Below are 21,024 nucleotides of genomic sequence, written 5' to 3' on the forward strand. Positions count from 1 at the left end.
GCAAAAATGTCTATGTTTGAAGGAATAGTGCTTCCAACAATGTTATATGGTTGCAAGGCATGGGCTATAGATAGAGTTGTGTGGAGGAGGGTGGATGTGCTGGAAATGAGATGTTTGAGGAAAATAAGTGGTGTGAGGTGGTTTGATTGAGTAATTAATGAAAGGGTAAAAGAGGTGTGTGGTAATAAAAAGAGCGTGGTTGAGAGAGCAGAAGAGGGTGTTTTCAAATGGATTGGTCACTTGGAGAGAATGAGTGAGGAAAGATTGACAAAGAGGATATATGCATCACAGGTGGAGGGAACAAGGAGAAGTGGGAGATCAAATTGGAGGTGGAAAGATGGAGTGGAAAAGATTTTGAGTGATCAGGGCCTGAACATGCAGGAGGGTGAAAGGCATGCAAGGAATAGAGTGCATTGTAACAATGTGATATACCGGGCATGTGAAGCGTCTGGGGTAAACCATGGAAAGTTTTGTGGGGCCTGGATGTGGAAAGGTAGCTGTGATTTCGATGCTTTATACATGACAGCTAGAGACTGAGTGTGAACAAATGTGGCCTTTGTTGTCTTTTCCTAGCACTACTTCACGCACATGTGGGGGGAGAGGGTTTTCATTTCATGTGTGGCGGGGTGGCGATGGGAATGAATAAGGGCAGATAGTATGAATTATGTACATGTGTATATATGTATATGTCTGTGTGTGTATGTATATGTATACGTTGAGATGTATACGTATGTATATGTGCGTGTGTGGACGTGTATGTATAGACATGTGTATGTGGGTGGGTTGGGCCATTCCTTCATCTGTTTCCTTGCACTACCTCGCTGACGCGGGAGACAGTGACAAAGAATAATAAGAATATAAATAATCAATTGATAAATGTGTAAACAACAGTCTTTCCGACGTGAAAGTACTGAAGGGGGCAGATGACAGGATATCTGATCACTATCATGTTGATGTGAGGGCAAAGATTTGTAGAAGTTCTTGAAAAAGAGGAAATAATGTTAGGGAGAAGAGAGTGGTGAGAGTAAGTGAACTTAGAAATGAGACTTGGGTGATGAAAAACCAGATGTTGACTTAAGAATGGTAAGAGATGAGAGTAAATGAAGTGAGGGGAGTGAATAATGAATGGGAAGTATTTAGATAAGCAGTGATGGCTTGTACAAGAGATGGATGTGGGATGCAAATGGTGGGAGATGAGCAGATTAGAAATGGTAGTGAGTAGTGAGACAACAAAGTAAAGATGCTAGTGAGAGAGAAAAGAGCAGTATTTACATGGAAAGTGTGCAAAGACTTAGAGATGTATGAGAGAAAGCAGCAGGAGTTCAAGAGGAAGGTGCAGCTGGTTGAAAAAGAAGGCAAATGAGAGTTGGAGTGAGAGAGTATCACTAAACTTTAGGGAGAATAAAAAGATATTTTGTATGGAGGTAAATGATGTGCAAAAGACTAAAGAACAAATGGGAACATCAGTGAAAGGGCAAAAGAAGAAATATTAACAGGTACTGGTGAAGTAAGGAGGAAATGGAGTTGGTATTTTGAAGGATTCTTAAATGTGTCTGATGACAGAGTGGTGGATGTAGGATGTTTTAGTCATGGTAGTATGTGAAGTGAGTCATCGAGAGTGGTTTGGTGAATAGAGGCAGTGAAATCCTTGCATAAGTTAAAATGCAGAAAGGCATCTGGAGTGGGTGGTAGTGCAGTTTAATTTATCAGGAAAGGGGGTGATTGTGTTATTGGTTGGTTGGTCAGGACTTTCAATAAATGTATGGGACATTGTGAAATGCCTGAGGATTGGAAGAATGCATGTATAATGTCTGCTATAATGGCAAGGGGGATAAAGGTGAGTGTTCAAACTACAGAGGTATAAGTTTGTTAAGTTGCATAAGAGGGTACTGATTGAGAAGGTGAAGGCATGTACAGAACATCAGATTGGGGAGAAGCAGTGTGGTTTCAAAAGTAGTGGGGAATCTGTGGATCAGGTGTTTTACTTTTTAAGAATGAGTGTGAGAAATACTTAGAAAAAGAGATGGATTTGTATAAGTCAATTATGGGTCTGGAGAAGGCATATAATAGGGTTGACAGAGATACTTTGCAGAAGGTATCAAGAATATGTGGTGTGAGAGGTAAGCTGCTAGAAGCAGCAAGACGTTTTTATTGAGGGGGTAAAGCATGTGTACGAGTAGAAAGACAAGAGAGTAAATAGTCCCAAGTGAAGGCTGGTCTGCAGCAGGGGTGTGTGATGTCACCATGGTCATTTAATTCATTTATGGATGAGTTGGTGAGAGAGGTTAACGCAAGAGTCGTGAAGAAAGGGGCAAGTATGCAGTCTATGGGGGATGAGAGGGCCTGGAAAATGAGTCATATGTTGTTTGCTGATGATACAGCACTGGTGGCTGATTCAAGTGAGAAACAACAGAAGTTGGTGACTAAGTTTGGAAGAATGTGCAAAAAGAGAAAGTTGAGGGTGGATGTGAATAAAAGCAAAGTTATTAGGTTCAGCACGGTTGGCACGGTTGAGGGACAGGTTAGTTGGAGTGTGACTTTGAATGAAGAAAAATTGAAGTAAGTGACATGTTTTAGATACCTGGGAGTTGACATGGCAGCACCTGGAACCATGGTAGCAGAAATAGGTCATAGGGTTGGCAAAGGCTTTGGGAGTACTGAAGCGTTAGAAGAAAGAAAGATTATCTGGAAGGGCAAAAATGGGTTTGTGAAAAGGTATAGTAGTCACAACAATTTGTATGCATGCATGGCATAGACTATAGATGAGAATATGTGAAGGAGGGTGAATTTGTTGGGAATAAAATGTTTGAGGACAACATGTGGTGTGAGGTGGTTTGATCAAATAACTAATGAAAGAGTAAGACAAAGGTTTGGTAATAATCTTTTGTTGATTGGTTAGAATAAGATACTAATCGTTTCACATACTTTTAGCACTGAAAAAATTGACTTTCTAAAAGCAGACATTAACAATTGCACCTAGTTCTAACACAAAAGAAATGAAGAACACTAGTGGAACATGAAATGACTGCGACTTCAACATAGTCAGACAATGTCAACAGCACATACTTTTATCCAAATTTTGAAATGATTATATTCACAACTTTTGATGGATTTGAAACTCATAACCAGCTTTTAGTGTTAAACAGCCCTTCAAACTTCAATGCAGTTGGCTCTATGTAATAATATTTTTCTATATAAACTTTCTATAATTCTTTAGGAGTGAACCCTTGAATTCATAGTGCATCTCATCTCATTGTTAACCAGAAATTTGTGAAGTGTATGGTTTTGGAGCATCATGATCTTGATAGCATTTCCCAGAGGTACATAACCAATGGTTTTCATATCAAAATTCAATCATATTTTTTCTCTCAGCTACATTTAGGCAAGTGAGGCAGTTTTCACATTTGTGTTCCTTTTTAGACACTACAAACTACAAAACATGTTAGTTTACATCATTTTACATGTTTACACTATTTTGCCATTTTCCTAAGTTAAATCACTGACCTAAAGTTCCAGTCTAAGGCTTACCCAATATGTGTTTATGGTTCTGATTTCATTCCATGTGTTTGCACTCCCATATGTGTCCACTATACTTTTCACCTTAACTATCTACTCAAATTTGAAGATTTTTATCGTGCATAGATTGTAGGTTTACACATAATATCAAATCGTTTGTTTCTTTTTCAGTGTTCTGCTAAAGGTATACAATTACAGCTGCAGGACATGACTCTGACCATCATATCTTACCGAAGAATATTCAAAAGGGCAATAGTAGTATACCAAGAAAAATGTAAGGTTGATAAGAGCAAAAGTAGGTCCGTAATACAATTCTCCCTTATTCCTGGGGATAGGGGAGAAAGAATACTTCCCACGCATTCCTCACATGTCATAGAAGGCGACTAAAGGGGACGGGAATGGGGGGCTAGAAACCATCCTTTCCTTGTATTTTAACTTTCTAAAAGGGGAAACAGAAGGAGTCACAAGGGGAGTGCTCATCCTCCTCGAAGGCTCAGATTGGGGTGTCTAAATGTGTGTGGATGTAAGCAAGACGAGAAAAAAGGAGAGATAGGTAGTATGTTTGAGGAAAGGAACCTGGATGTTTTGGCTCTGAGTGAAATGAAGCTCAAGGGTAAAGGGGAAGAGTGGTTTGGGAATGTCTTGGGAGTAAAGTCAGGGGTTAGTGAGAGGACAAGAGCAAAGGAAGGAGTAGCACTACTCCTGAAACAGGAGTGGTGGGAGTATGTGATAGAGTGTAAGAAAGTAAACTCTAGATTGATATGGGTAAAACTGAAAGTGGATGGAGAGAGATGGGTGATTATTGGTGCATATGCACCTGGGCATGAGAAGAAAGATCATGAGAGGCAAGTGTTTTGGGAGCAGCTGAATAAGTGTGTTAGTGGTTTTGATGCATGAGACCGGGTTATAGCGATGGGTGATTTGAATGCAAAGGTGAGTAATGTGGCAGTTGAGGGAATAATTGGTATACATGGGGTGTTCAGTGTTGTAAATGGAAATGGTGAAGAGCTTGTAGATTCATGTGCTGAAAAAGGACTGGTGACTGGGAATACCTGGTTTAAAAAGAGAGATATACATAAGTATACGTATGTAAGTAGGAGAGATGGCCAGAGAGCGTTATTGGATTACATTTTAATTCATAGGCGCGCGAGAGAGACTTTTGGATGTTAATGTGCAGAGAGGTGCAACTGGAGAGATGTCTGATCATTATCTTGTGGAGGCGAAAGTGAAAATTTGTAGAGGTTTTCAGAAAAGAAGAGAGAATGTTGGGGTGAAGAGAGTAATGAGAGTAAGTGAGCTTGGGAAGGAGACTTGTGTGAGGAAGTACCAGGAGAGACTGAGTACAGAATGGAAAAAGGTGAGAACAAAGGACGTAAGGGGAGTGGGGGAGGAATGGGATGTATTTAGGGAAGCATTGATGGCTTGCACAAAAGATGCTTGTGGCATGAGAAGCATGGGAGGTGGGCATATTAGAAAGGGTAGTGAGTGGTGGGATGAAGAAGTAAGATTATTGGTGAAAGAGAAGAGAGAGGCATTTGGATGATTTTTGCAGGGAAATAATGCAAATGAGTGGGAGATGTATAAAAGAAAGAGGCAGGAGGTCAAGAGAAAGGTGCAAGAGGTGAAAAAGAGGGCAAATGAGAGTTGGGGTGAGATAGTATCATTAAATTTTAGGGATAATAAAAAGATGTTTTGGAAGGAGGCAAATAAAGTGCGTAAGACAAGGGAGCAAATGGGAACTTCAGTGAAGGGCGCTAATGGGGAGGTGATAACAAGTAGTGGTGATGTGAGAAGGAAATGGGGTGAGTATTTTAAAGGTTTGTTGAATGTGTTTGATGACAGAGTGGCAGATATAGGGTGTTTTGGTTTAGGTGGCGTGCATAGTGAGAGGGTTAGGGAAAATGATTTGGTAAACAGAGAAGAGGTAGTAAAAGCTTTGCGGATGATGAAAGCCGGTTTGGATGGTACTGCAGTGGAATTTATCAAAAAAGGGGGTGACTGTATTGTTGACTGGTTGGTAAGGTTATTTAATGTATGTATGATTCATGGTGAGGTGCCTGAGGATTGGCGGAATGCTTGCATAGTGCCATTGTACAAAGGCAAAGGGGACAAAGGTTGAGTTCTCAAATTACAGAGGTACAAGTTTGTTGAGTATTCCTGGTAAATTATATGGGAGGGTATTGATTGAGAGGGTGAAGGCATTTACAGAGCATCAGATTGGAGAAGAGCAGTGTGATTTCAGAAGTGGTAGAGGATGTGTGGATCAGGTGTTTGCTTTGAAGAATGTATGTGAGAAATATTTAGAAAACCAAATGGATTTGTATGTACCATTTATGGATCTGGAGAAGGCATATGATAAGAGTTGATAGAGATGCTCTGTGGAAGGTATTAAGAATATATGGAGTGGGAGGCAAGTTGTTAGAAGCAGTGAAAAAATTTTTTATCGAGGATGTAAGGCATGTGCACGTGTAGGAAGAGAGGAAAGTGATTGGTTCTCAGTGAATGTAGGTTTGCGACAAGGGTGTGTGATGTCTCCATGGTTGTTTGATTTGTTTATGGATGGGGTTGTTAGGGAGGTGAATGCAAGGGTTTTGGAAAGAGGGGCAAGTATGCAGTCTGTTATGGATGAGAGAGCTTGGGAAGTGAGTCAGTTGTTGTTCGCTGATGACACAGCACTGGTGGCTGGTTCATGTGAGAAACTGCAGAAGCTGGTGACTGAGTTTGGTAAAGTGTGTGAAAGAAGAAAGCTGAGAGTAAATGTGAATAAGAGCAAGGTTATTAGGTACAGTAAGGTTGAGGGTCAAGTCAATTGGGAGGTAAGTTTGAATGGAGAAAAACTGGAGGAAGTGAAGTGTTTTAGATATCTGGGAGTGGATTTGGCAGTGGATGGAACCATGGAAGCGGAAGTGAATCATAGGGTGGGGGAGGGAGCGAAAATTCTGTGAGCGTTGAAGAATGTGTGGAAGTTCGAGAACATTATCTCGGAAAGCAAAAAGGGGTATGTTTGAAGGAATAGTGGTTCCAACAATGGTATATGGTTGCGAGGCATGGGCTATGGATAGAGTTGTGCGCAGGAGGGTGGATGTGCTGGAAATGAGATGTTTGAGGACAATATGTGGTGTAAGGTGGTTTGATCGAGTAAGTAATAATAGGGTAAGAGAGATGTGTGGTAATAAAAAGAGTGTGGTTGAGAGAGCAGAAGAGGGTGTTTTGAAATGGTTTGGGCACATGGAGAGAATGAGTGAGGAAAGATTGACCAAGAGGATATATGTGTCAGAGGTGGAGGGAACAAGGAGAAGTGGGAGACCAAATTTGAGGTGGAAAGATGGAGTGAAAAAGATTTTGAGTGATCGGGGCCTGAACATGCAGGAGGGTGAAAGGCATGCAAGGAATTGAGTGCATTGGAACAATGTGGTATACCAGGGTCGACGTGCTGTCAATGGAATGAACCAGGGCATGTCAAGCGTCTGGGGTAAACCATGGAAAGTTCTGTGGGGCCTGGATGTGGAAAGGGAGCTGTGGTTTCGGTGCATTATTACATGACAGCTAGAGACTGAGGGTGAACGAATGGGGCCTTTGTTGTCTTTTCCTAGCTCTACCTCGCGCACATGAAGGGGAGGGGGTTGTTATTTCATGTGTGGCAGGTTGGTGATGGCAGACAGTATGAATTATGTACATGTGTATATATGTATATGTCTGTGTGTGTATATATATGTATACGTTCAGGTATATAGGTATGTATATTTGCGTATGTGGACGTGTATATATTTACATGTGTATGTGGGTGGGTTGGGCCATTCTTTCGTCTGTTTCCCTGCGCTACCTTGCTAACATGGGAGACAGCGACAAAGCAAAATAAATAAATAAATAAATAAAGAACCTATAAATTCCCCACTTAATCTCCATAGTGGTTGAGATGCATTTCAACATTGAATACTGTAGTAGAAATACACGAGTCACATCTATAACTGAACACTGTGCAAAAGGCACAGAGTCAAAAAATAAGAGAACACATTAAGCAGCCATGCAATGTTGTTATACTTCTACTACCACTTCACTTACTGGATAAGGTAAGGAGTCTTTACAAGTAATACTGATACTTCACAAGATTACCTACTTTTACATCAATTAACATCAAATTTTCCCTGACATAAATGACCCTCATTACTATTACATTAAAGTCTTATTTAGGTCTGCATTACTGTTATCTTTGGATACTGATTGATTTTGCTCTGCTAAGCCAGTTTACTGTTTAGAGAATGCAATACCAATTGGGGGACATGAACCAAAACATGATATCTAAGCTGTAGTCGTATATCAGGAAAAATGTGGGGTCAATCAATGTAAAAGTAATATAACTGCAAAATTCAACAAAATCTGTAAAAAACCTCAACTAACCTTCCATGCAATCAAGATTTCTCTTACTGCTTAACATCCTAGACAAGCACCCATAACTGAGAACTATCAACAAATCTGTGACCCAGTGAGTGGTCATGCACCTCCCAGTAGCAGACAAAATTATCGCAAGAGGTGAAAAAGAGGGCAAATGAGAGTTGGGGTGAGAGAGTATCATTGAATTTTAAGGAGAATAAAAAGATCTTTTGGAAGGAGGTAAATAAAGTGCGTAAGAGAAGAGAATAAATGGGAACATAGGTGAAGGGGGCTAATGGAGAGGTAATAACAAGTAGTGGTGATGTGAGGAGATGGAGTGAGTATTTTGAAGGTTTGTTGAATGTGTTTGATGATAGATTGGCAGATATAGGGTGTTTTGGTCGAGGTGGTGTGTGAAGAGAGAGGGTCAGGGAGAATGATTTGGTAAACAGAGAAGTAGTGAAAGCTTTGTGGAAGATGAAAAAGCCAGCAAGGCAGTGGGTTTGGATAGTATTGCAGTGAAATTTATCAAAAAAGGGGGTGACTGTGTTGTTGACTGGTTGGTGAGGATACTTAATGTATGTATAACTCATGGTGAAGTGCCTGAGGATTGGCAGAATGCATGCATAGTGCCAATGTACAAAGGGAAAGGGGATAAAGGTGAGTGTTCAAATTACAGAGGTATAAGTTTGTTGAGTATTCCTGGGATATTGTATGGGAGGGTACTGATTGAGAGGGTGAAGGCATGTATAGAGCATCAGATTGGGGAAGAGCAGTGTGGTTTCAGAGGTGGTAGAGGATGTGTGGATCAGGTGTTTGCTTTGAAAAATGTATGTGAGAAATACTTAGAAAGACAAATGGATTTGTATGTAGCATTTATGGATCTGGAGAAGGCATACGATCAAATTGATAGAGATGCACTGTGGATGGTATTAAGAGTATATGGTGTGGGAGCCAAGATGCTGGTAGCAGTGAAAAGTTTTTATCGAGAATGTAAGGCATGTGTACAAGTAGGAAGAGAGGAAAATGGTTGGTTCTCAGTGAATGTTGGTTTGCCGCAGGGGTGCATGATGTCTCCATGGTTGTTTAATTTATTCATGAATGGGGTTGTTAGGGAGGTAAATGCAAGAGTTTTGGAGAGAGGGGCAAGTATGCAGTCTGTTGTGGATGAGAGGGCTTGGGAAGTTAGTCAGTTGTTGTTCGCTGATGATAGAGTGCTGATGGCTGATTCGGGTGAGAAACCATGGAAGCTGGTGACTGAGTTTGGTAAAGTGTGTGAAAGAAGAAAGCTGACAGTAAATGTGAATAAGAGCAAGGTTATTAGATGTACAGTAGGGTTGAGGGACAAGTCAATTGGGAGGTAAGGTTAAATGGAGAAAAACTGGAGGAAGTGAAGTGTTTTAGATATCTGGGAGTGGATTTGGCAGCAAATGGAACCATGGAAGCAGAAGTGAGGCACAGGGTGGGGTAGGGGGCAAAGGTTCTGGAAGCGTTGGAAAATGTGTGGAAAGCGAGAACATTACCTCGGAAAGCAAAAATGGGTATGTTTGAAGGAACAGTGGTTCCAACAATGCTATATTGTTGCGAGGTGTGGGCTATAGATAGGGTTGTGCGGAAGAGGGTGGATGTGATGGAAATGAGATGTTTGAGGACAATATGTAGTGTGAGGTGGTTTGATCGAGTAAGTAATGAAAGGGTAAGAGAGTTGTGTGGTAATAAAAAGAGTGTGGTTGAGAGAGCAGAAGAGGGTGTATTGAAATGGTTTGGTCACATGGTGAGAATGAGTGAAGAAAGACTGACAAAGAGGATATGTGTCAGAGGTGGATGGAACGAAGAGAAGTGGGAGACCAAATTTGAGGTGGAAGGATGGACTGAAAAAGATTTTGAGTGATCGGGGCCTGAACATGCAGGAGGGTGAAAGGTGTGCAAGGAATAGAGTGAATTGGAACGATGTGGTATACCGGGGTCGACGTGCTGTCAGTGGATTGAATCAGGGCATGTGAAGCCTCTGGGGTAAATCATAGAAAGTTCTGTGGGGCCTGGATGTGGAAAGGGAGCTGTGGTTTCAGTGCATTATACTTGACAGCTAGAGACTGAGTGTGAACAAATGCGACCTTTGTTGTCTTTTCCTAGCGCTACCTCACACGTGTGCGGGGGGAGGGGGTTGTCATTTCATGTGTGGTGGGGTGGTGACGGGAATGAATAAAGTTAGCAAGTATGAATTATGTATATGTGTATATATGTTCCTATGAGTCCATGGGGAAAATGAAATATGATAAGTTCCCAAGTGCACTTTCGTGTAATTATCACATCATCAGGGGACAAGAAGAGAGAAATATAAGTCAGTTGATATATATCGAAGAGACGTCCTTGCTTCATCTCTTCAATGTATATCAACTGACTTATATTTCTCTCTTGTTCTCCCCTAATAATGTGATTATTACACGAAAGTGCATTTTGGAACTTATCATGTGTCATTTTCCCTGTGGACTCATAGGAATACTTGATCACACGCAAAATTGTGATCCTTTGCAACGTGTACATATGTATATATCTGTGTATGTATATATATGTATACGCTGAAATGTATAGGTATGTGCGTGTGCAGACGTGTATGTGGGTGGGTTGGGTCATTCTTTCATCTGTTTCCTTGCGCTACCTCGCTAATGCGGGAGACAGCAAGAAAGTATAATAAATAGATAAAATAAATATTTCTATTATCACTGGGGATAGGGGAGAAAGAATACTTCCTCCATTTTCCAAAAGAAGGAACATAGAAGGTGCCAAGAGAGGATTTTTCCCTGTTAGGCTCAGTCCTCTGTTCTCAATGGTACCTCGCTGATGCAGGAAATGGCGAATACGTATGAAAAATATTTCTATTATCCCTGGGGTAGGGAAGAAAGTATTTTACCTCTGTATTCTGTATGTGTTGGGGTAGGCAACTAAGAGGAATGAATGGGAGTGGGGAGCTTGAAAGTCCCATCCTCATCTTGTATATCAATTTCCATGAGATGGAACAGGCTCTGGCTGGAATGTGTAAGAAAGGAGAGATACATAGTATGTTTGAAGAAAGGAACTTGGATGTTGTGGCTGAGTGAAATAAAGCTCAAGGGTAAAGGGGAAGAATGATTTAGGAATGACTTGTGGGTAATGTTAGGGGATGTTGCAAGGGGAAAAGCTATGGATGGGGAAGCAGTTATTCCTGAAGCAGATGTGGGAATGTGTGAGAGTGTGGGGATATGAGCTCCAGACTGATTTGAGTAAATCTGAAAATGGATTGTGGGATGGGTGATTATTAGTGCTTATGCAGCTGGTCTTATGAAGAAAGATGATGAAAGGCAAGTGTTTTGGGAGCAGCTAAGCAGGTGTGGCAGCAGTTTGATGCAAGTGATTGGGTATCAGTGATTTAGATGCAAAGGGGAGTAATGTGGCAGTTGCAGTATAGTAATAGGGCATGGGGAATTCAATACAATGAATGGAAATGGTGGATGGCATGTGAAGTTGTATGCTGAGAAGGGGCTGGGATTGGGAATACCTGGTTTAAAAAGATGAACATACTTAAATACATGGATATGAATGGAGAAAATGGTAAATGGGCAATATAGGATCAAATACTAATTGATAAGCATGCAAAAGAAAAATTCTTGCATGTGACTATTATGAGAGGGACAGTTAGTGGGATGTCTGATCATTAGCTGGAAGAGGTGAGGGTGAAGATTTGTAGAGATTTTTGGAAAAGAAGAAACAGTATGCATGAGAAAAGGGTGATGAAAGCGAGCATGTGAAGAAATGTCAGGAGACTGTATGTAGAACTGCAAAAGGTGAGAGTAAATGAAGCTAGGAGTGGGTATGGAATGGAAGATATCACTGGTCAATAAAATTAAACTTTTTCTCTCATCAAGGATGCAGTGTAACTTTTCTAAACCTATTTACGATGCAGATTAGAGATTTTTAGTCCATTTCAGTAAAACATGTCTCATTCTCTTTCTACTGATACATAGTTTTTCAGTTCAACTGGAGCTCCATGATGGATGAGCAAAGGTAAAATGATAAGCTTTGTACCAGTTCAAACTATTTCTTGCAGAAATTTAGCACTCCAAGGTAGAAGGTATACAAAGAAGATACTTTCCAGAAGGACAAGCTGAAAAGGTAGAGCTTTTAATCTATGGCACTCTTCACAAGCTAAAAGCACTGAGCTTTGGACCTCCTATGGTGCTCTAGCTCAGGTTCGTCCCTGTATGACATCCAGCTTTAACTTGCAAGCATTCCTTCATTCCAGAAACCCTGGTATCAATGCTCCATTGCAATGATGTCTTGATGGAAGCACTTTCCTTGTTCATCAGACACTGCTCAAAGGTTCAGAAATCAGTACCCAAAACTACATCACATGCACCACAAGCTATGTGTGATGAAAATTAGCTGATGACCAGTGTATTTAGGGAAGCAGTGATGGCATGTGTGGGAGAAGTGTGTGGCATGTGGGAGGTGGACAGGTAAGAAAATGTAGTGAATGGTGGAATGATGAAGTAAAGTTGCTTCCAAGAGAAAAGAGATATATGAGCAGCATTTACAGGGACAAAATGCAAATAACTGGAAGATGAACAAGAAAAGTGGCAAGAGGTTTTGAAGATGTAAGGGTTAAAAAAAAAGAGGACAAATAAGAAGTAGGGTTAAATTAGTATCAGGAAATTTCAGGGATAATACTATGCTTTGGAAAGGGGTTAACAGTGCAAAAGCAAGAATAAATGTGAATATCAGTCAAGGGGGCAAATGGGGAAGTGGTAACAGTTACGTAATGATGAGGTGAGGAGGAGATGGAGTGAGTATTTTGAAGGTAGTAGGGCATTTGGGTCAGGAAGGTATGTGAAGTAATAGAGTCATGAAAAGTGGTTTGGTGAAGAGAGAAGAGGCAGTGAAAGCCTTGCTTAAGATAAAATGTGACAAGGAGTGGATATTACTGTCATCCATTTTCTTAAGAAAAGGGGTGGCTGTGTATTGATTAGTTAGTTAGAATTTTCAGTGAATGTATGGTTAATGGTGAGGTGGCTGAGGGTTAGCAGAATGTATGCATACTGCCACTGTATAAAAATGAGGGAGACAAAGGCAAGTGTTCAAACGACAGAGGTATAAGTTTGTTGAGTATACTTGTTAAGCTGTATGGGAGAGTACAAAGTATCAGACTGGGGAAGAACAATGTGGTTTCAGGAATGGTAGAGGATGTTTGCTTTAAAGAATGTGTGAGAGAAACACTTAGAGAAAACAGAAGAATTTGTACATGGTATCCATGGATGTGGAGAAAGCATATGACAGGGCTGACAGATATGCTTTGCAGAAGGTCTTACAAACATATGGTGAAGGAGGAGAGGTACTAGGGAAATTAAGAAGCTTTTATCGAGAGTATGAAGGGTGTGCACCAGTAAGGGGAGAGAAGATCGAGTGATTTTAGGTGAAGGTAGGTAAGTGGCAGGGGTATGTGATGTTACTATGGATGTTTAAATTGTTTATGGATGAAGTGGTGAGGGAGGTACATGCAAGGGTCATTGAGAGAGAGAAGGGGACCCAGGAAGTGAATCATTTTTTGTTTCCTGATGACACAGTAGTGATGGCAGCTTTGACTGAGAAGCTGCAGAAATTGGTGACTAAATCTGGGGAGTAAGTGAAAACAGGAAGTTGAGACTAAATTTGAATAAAAGCAAGGTTATTAGGTTTAGTTGGGCAGAGGGACAGGTCAGTTAGGGTGTGAGTTTAAATGGAGAAACTTTGGAGACAGTGAAGTGTTTTAAATACCTGAGTGCACATGGCAGCATACAGAACCATAGAAGTGGAAGCAAGTCACAGAGTAGGTGAAGGGGTAAAGGTTTTTGGGAGCAATGATGAAAGTGTGGAAGAGCAAGAAAGGGTATGTTTGAAGGTATAGTATGCCTAATGATGCTGTATGGATTTGAGGTATGGGCTGTAGATGAGGATGTGCAGTGAGTATGAAATGTTTGAGAACAATATGTGGTGTGAGGTGGCTTGATCGAGTAGGCATTAAAAGGTGAGGTGTGGTTATAAGAAGAGCGTGGGTGAGCAAGTTGAAGAGGAAGTACTGAAATGGTTTAGACATACAGAGAAAATGGGTTAGGCTAGGTTGACAAAGTGGATATATGTGTCAAAAGTGGAAGGGACAATTAGGAGGAAACCAATCTGGAGAGAGAAGGATAGAGTGAAAAAGATTTTGAATGATCAGCACCTGAACATGCAGGAGGGTGACAGGTATGCATGGGATAAAGTGAACTGGAACAATGTGGTATACAGGGGTTGATGTGCTATCAGTCACTTGGAGAAACCATAAAAAGGTCTGTGGGACCTGGTTGTGGATAGAGGGCTGTGGTTTCAGGGCATTACTCTTGACAGCTAGAGAATGGACATGAGTGAATGCAGCTTCTCTTCATTTGTTCCTGGCACTACCTAGCTAACACAGGAAATGCCAAACAAGTATGAATAAAGTATGAATTTCCATCATTGCTTCAACCACTAGGTAAGGTTATGTAAGATTTCTCTGAGCTCTGTTGTTATTTTATGAATGTATTATCTACTTTCTATTACCTATCCTCATACTCCCCTGAACATTAGAAACCCTCACTCTTATCACTTTACCTAATGGAGTCCAGTAAAAGATAATGATCAAAATCAAGTTCCACAACTGTTACTGGTTAAAAGCCAAGAACCATCCATACTAAGCATTATGCAAATGGCTTAGGATGTCAAGGAATATATGATCCAGTGACTCGTCATACACTCCCAGCAGAATATAGAATTAATGTTGGTATATTTCTACTCCCACTTCAACTATTAGGGGAGGTTTAATGAGGTTTCTGTGGGTTCTGTTGATATTTCAAGAGTGTATTGCTTACTTTTATATCAATCAACCCCACAAATTCCTAAACATACAAAACCCTCAGTTCTATCACCTATCTAACATTTAATAAAATACAATTTTCCAAATCATGCTCCCAAACTGATATTGGTTAAAAGTTCAATTATGTCATACATCACAATCAGCTTCAGATAATGAGTGATTCTGTTATGGGTAATGAGTGATTCTGTTCTGCAATACTAGTACACTGTTTGGAGAACAAAATGACATTTGTGGATCATAAATAGTCGTATGTCAGGGAAATAATGAAGGTTAATTTTTTTCATGCTTGTTAACTATTTTCCGTATTAGCAAGGTAGTGCCAGGAATAGATGAAAATTGGTCTCATGTGCTCACATACACTGTCTCACTATTACATATAATGCATTAAACTCAGAGTCCCTAATCCACAACCAAGCTATAAAGACCTTTTCATGGTTCTGCTAACTACTCCATGTGCCCTGGCTCATCCTGCTAACAGCACATCATCCATAGTACACCACATCATTCCAATTCATTCAGTCCCAAGCAGGCTTCACACTCACCTACAGGTACAGGCCCTGATGACTCAGTGTCTTTCACTCCATTCTTCCATCTTCTCCTTCATCTCCTCCTCCTTGTTCACTCTAATTTGTCACAAATACTCTTAATCAGACTCTCCTAATTCATCCTCTCCATATGTCCAAACCAATTCAGCACACCCTCTTCAGCTCCCTCAATCATAATCTTCTTAATATCACATCTCTTTTACCCTCTCATTTCTTACCTGATTAACCCTCCTCACACCACATACTGTCCTCAACCATTTAATTTCTGACACATTCACCCCCTCGGTACATTCTATTTATGTTATGCCTCACGACTTGTCTCCATACAGCACCACCAGAACTACATCAGCAAATATACTCATCTTTGTCATCACAGACAGTGACCTCTTCAAACTTCTCAATGCACCAAGGAACTATGAACCTTCTTTCATCTCATGGTTCCCTTCACATCACATAGTTGCATCTGCTAAGAAGTCCATCCCCAGGTATCTAAAACACCCCCATTTTTATTCAAACTCAAATAATTTTGTCTCTCCCTCCTGTATCTCCTTTTAAATCTCATTTAGTTTTTTCATTTGCATAACTCTCAACTTTCTCCTTTCACTCTTTTTCCCACACTTATAAAAAAGCAAAATTTATGAAATTATCAATGAACCTCTCAAGCTGTAAAAATTCATCTTAATGTTCAATACTCTGGTTAAAATGTACCTCTCACACATGACTAAGCATGAAGCAGGAACTAGATGTCAACAAAATGACAAAGTGAGAAGCCTTGCAATCCCTGGCAGCAGATAAATCTAATGTTGATATATTTCTAATATCACCAGCAACTAGACAAGCTTTCTATACAAGTCTAGTTTAGCCCCTTTTCAATACTAGCTTTGGGAAATGGCTACTCATGTTTAAGGTTTTATACACAGTTTGTGTTTACAGAAATACCTGCAAAGGACCGATTTATCTTTTCTCACTGACAGCGAGAAGCACCATGAATAAGAGGGATAATTCTGGGCAAATGAATAAAAAGGAGTGGCGACACCAAACTCTGCTTGCTTGAGGTTACACAGAGAGTAAAAAGTTACTTTTGACAAAACAGTATCATTGGAAATATAGTTGTTATAGAACATCTTATCCATAATGAGTCTATGTTTCCCTTCTCCTGGAAGCAATGCAGCCCTGAGCTGCAGGAGCCTTTAGATAGGTTGTGGGTAACACCATGACACTTTTACAGAAATTGATCCTAGATTATCATATGTGGGTAACACCATGACACTTTTATAGAAATTGATCCTAGATTATCATATGTGGGTAACACCATGACACTTTTATAGAAATTGATCCTAGATTATCATACACAAAATAAAAAGGGTTTATTTTCCAAGATGAATAAAAATACATACCTAAGAATATGCCTACTTTTTTATTTTGTTATGCGAGTGTTCATACCGTGTGCATTTTCTTACCATAAAATGATACACAGTTTCTTTCTGCCCATATCTTTCGTCTGAGTACTGCTTACCTCCATCATGTACAGACATGATAACAATGCAAGCTTTATGCAACAAGAAATTCTTATAATGTTTCCAAATATGAATATGATATCCAATAATCTGCATAATAATCTAACAATGCTTATCTGAACATCTTTAGTCTTACATTCTTTTAATCTAAGTCTGTCATATCCTGTTTCTTGTGTCAACGTTAGCGTGTACATTTTCCCTATCCTTCATAATCCTCCTTGCAGTCAGTTCATCAAGGGATTAGAAGCATTAAATCTAACAAAAATCCTACCCAGAATTTCTAATTTTCTGTACAAAATCATGTTTCCATAAGATATCTAAATTCCCAAAACTAGAACATTCGCATCTTTTTATTTGAGGAATTAAAGTAACTGCCTCCAATTACTGGAGTGGGCCTGAGACAGACTAGGGTGGAAACTATTTGTATGTTAGAGGGAGTTTTTTGTCACTCAAGTGAAAATACATAAATAGGAATAAGGACATGGTACATTTGTACAAGGTTAAGAGACAGGGCAACACGAGTGTAAAACTCCCTCCCCGTAACATACATTAATCATAGTTATAACCCCAGCTCAAATAATAAACTAAAATTATATCAATCAATATCTAAAGCTAATAATGGCAAGCAAAGATAGACATTTTATCTTAATCTACATCTTTGAAACTGTAGGAAGTATTAATCAATTTACTAACCTGATTTGAATATATGGAAGAAATGTTTTTAGTTGATAGGACCCGCCACGATCCCATTTGGATCTTAATGTTTACGTCTGTCAGCTGGTCGTTCCATCATCCGAAACCTTACTTTGACTCTTGCTTCCCTCACCTAAACATTGATTTGATTCTGGCTTTCGTTCATCCAAAACCTTGAATTGACTCTGGCTTCCCATCATCCGAAACCATCACTTGATAGTAGCTTCCATTCATCCGACAACTTGACTCTGTATACTTTCATCCGAAACCACCAGACTGGGTTCCCTCATCTGAAACCTTCAATTGATTCTGGCTACCCTCATCCGAAACCTTCGCTTGACTCTGGCTTCCCTCATCCGAAATCTTCAATTGATTCTGGCTTCTCTCATCCGAAACCCTCACTTGACTATGGCTTTGACTATTATTTCTCGTTACAGCTGTGATAAACGGGTATCATTTCGTAAAAGAAAAATGTTGGCAGGTGAATTGAGGATTTTTCGCATAAAGGTGAAGGGGTAGAATGACGAATAACGAAACATCTCAGAATCAGTTTCTTGAAATATAAACAACAATAACAACAACAACAAAAAGGCAAAAAAAGAGATTTGCCTCATCTTTTTTACCAAAATATTTTGGTCTACATTATCTTTTCTAAAACTTTATCTTTTTCAGATAATTATTTGCGTTTATCTTATATTTTTTCAACCTGCTCCTTATCATATATATATATATATATATATATATATATATATATATATATATTTTTTTTTTTTTTCATACTATTCGCCATTTCCCGCGTTAGCGAGGTAGCGTTAAGAACAAAGGACTGGGCCTTTGAGGGAAAATCCTCACCTGGCCCTCTTCTCTGTTCCTTCTTTTGGAAAATTAAAAAACAAAAAAAAAAAACGAGAGGGGAGGATTTCTAGCCCCCCGCTCCCTTCCCTTTTAGTCGCCTTCTACGACACGCAGGGAATACGTGGGAAGTATTCTTTCTCCCCTATCCCCAGGGAAAATATATATATATATATATATATATATATATATATATATATATATATATATATATATATATTTTTTTTTTTTTTTTTGCCGCTGTCTCCCGCGTTTGCGAGGTAGCGCAAGAAAACAGACGAAAGAAATGGCCCCAACCCACCCCCATACACATGTATATACATACACGTCCACACACGCAAATATACATACCTACACAGCTTTCCATGGTTTACCCCAGACGCTTCACATGCCCTGATTCAATCCACTGACAGCACGTCAACCCCGATATACCACATCGATCCAATTCACTCTATTCCTTGCCCTCCTTTCACCCTCCTGCATGTTCAGGCCCCGATCACTTAAAATCTTTTTCACTCCATCTTTCCACCTCTAATTTGGTCTCCCACTTCTCGTTCCCTCCACCTCCGACACATATATCCTCTTGGTCAATCTTTCCTCACTCATTCTCTCCATGTGCCCAAACCATTTCAAAACACCCTCTTCTGCTCTCTCAACCACACTCTTTTTATTTCCACACATCTCTCTTACCCTTACGTTACTTACTCGATCAAACCACCTCACACCACACATTGTCCTCAAACGTCTCATTTCCAGCACATCCACCCTCCTGCACACAACTCTATCCATAGCCCACGCCTCACAACCATACAACATTGTTGGAACCACTATTCCTTCAAACATACCCATTTTTGCTTTCCGAGATAATGTTCTCGACTTCCACACATTCTTCAAGGCTCCCAGGATTTTCGCCCCCTCCCCCACCCTATGATTCACTCCCGCTTCCATGGTTCCATCCGCTGCCAGATCCACTCCCAGATATCTAAAACACTTTACTTCCTCCAGTTTTTCTCCATTCAAACTTACCTCCCAATTGACTTGACCCTCAACCCTACTGTACCTAATAACCTTGCTCTTATTCACATTTACTCTTAACTCTCTTCTTTCAAACACTTTACCGAACTCAGTCACCAGCTTCTGCAGTTTCTCACATGAATCAGCCACCAGCGCTGTATCATCAGCGAACAACAACTGACTCACTTCCTAAGCTCTCTCATCCACAACAGACTTCATACTTGCCCCTCTTTCCAAAACTCTTGCATTCACCTCCCTAACAACCCCATCCATAAACAAATTAAACAACCATGGAGACATCACACACCCCTGCCGCAAACCTACATTCACTGAGAACCAATCACTTTCCTCTCTTCCTACACGTACACATGCCTTACATCCTCGATAAAAACTTTTCACTGCTTCTAACAACTTGCCTCCCACACCATATATTCTTAATACCTTCCACAGAGCATCTCTATCAACTCTGTCATATGCCTTCTCCAGATCCATAAATGCTACGTACAAATCCATTTGCTTTTCTAAGTATTTCTCACATACATTCTTCAAAGCAAACATCTGATCCACACATCCTTTACCACTTCTGAAACCACACTGCTCTTCCCGAATCAGATGCTCTGTACATGCATTCACCCTCTCAATCAATACCCTCCCATATAATTTACCAGGAACACTCAACAAACTTATACCTCTGTAATTTGAGCACTCACTCTTATCCTCTTTGCCTTTGTACAATGGCACTATGCACGCATTCCGCCAATCCTCAGGCACCTCACCATGAGTCATACATACATTAAATAACCTTACCAACCAGTCAACAATACAGTCACAGTTGCAAGAGGTGAAAAAGAGGGCAAATGAGAGTTAGGGTGAGAGAGTATCATTAAATTTTAGGGAGAATAAAAAGATGTTCTGGAAGGAGGTAAATAAAGTGCGTAAGACAAGGGAGCAAATGGGAACTTCAGTGAAGGGCGCTAATGGGGAGGTAATAACAAGTAGTGATGTGAGAAGGAGATGGAGTGAGAATTTTGAAGGTTTGTTGAATGTGTCTGATGATAGAGTGGCAGATATAGGGTGTTTTGGTCGAGGTGGTGTGCAAAGTGAGAGGGTTAGGGAAAATGATTTGGTAAACAGAGAAGAGGTAGTAAAAGCTTTGCGGAAGATGAAAGCCGGCAGGGCAGCAGGTTTGGATGGTATTGCAGTGGAATTTATTAAAAAAAAGGGGGTGACTGTATTATTGACTGGTTGGTAAGGTTATTTAATGTATGTATGACTCATGGTGAGGTGCCTGAGGATTGGCGGAATGCTTGCATAGTGCCATTGTACAAAGGCAAAGGGGATAAGAGTGAGTGCTCAAATTACAGAGGTATAAGTTTGTTGAGTATTCCTGGTAAATTATATGGGAGGGTATTGATTGAGAGGGTGAAGGCATGTACAGAGCATCAGATTGGGGAAGAGCAGTGTGGTTTCAGAAGTGGTAGAGGATGTGTGGATCAGGTGTTTGCTTTGAAGAATGTATGTGAGAAATACTTAGAAAAGCAAATGGATTTGTATGTAGCATTTATGGATCTGGAGAAGGCATATGATAGTTGATAGAGATGCTCTGTGGAAGGTA

General features: G+C 40.2%; 1 protein-coding gene across 3 annotated transcripts in view; it reads right to left on the minus strand.

The window, feature by feature from the left end:
• The window catches only part of LOC139745709 (uncharacterized), a 509,563-nt gene that overhangs the window by 442,671 nt on the left and 45,868 nt on the right, over nt 1-21,024 (minus strand). Inside the window, exon 1 of one of the 3 annotated variants that reach the window (XM_071656155.1) lies at nt 17,544-17,970. The exons of 1 other annotated variant lie outside the window; for it this stretch is intronic. The gene's annotated coding sequence lies outside the window, so the exon portion shown is untranslated. Of the gene's footprint in view, nt 1-17,543; nt 17,981-21,024 lie in introns of those variants that run through there. One more of the 3 variants, XM_071656152.1, reaches the window with a different exon arrangement.

This window comes from Panulirus ornatus, chromosome 62 (genome assembly GCF_036320965.1).
Source record: "Panulirus ornatus isolate Po-2019 chromosome 62, ASM3632096v1, whole genome shotgun sequence".
NCBI lineage: Eukaryota > Metazoa > Arthropoda > Malacostraca > Decapoda > Palinuridae > Panulirus > Panulirus ornatus.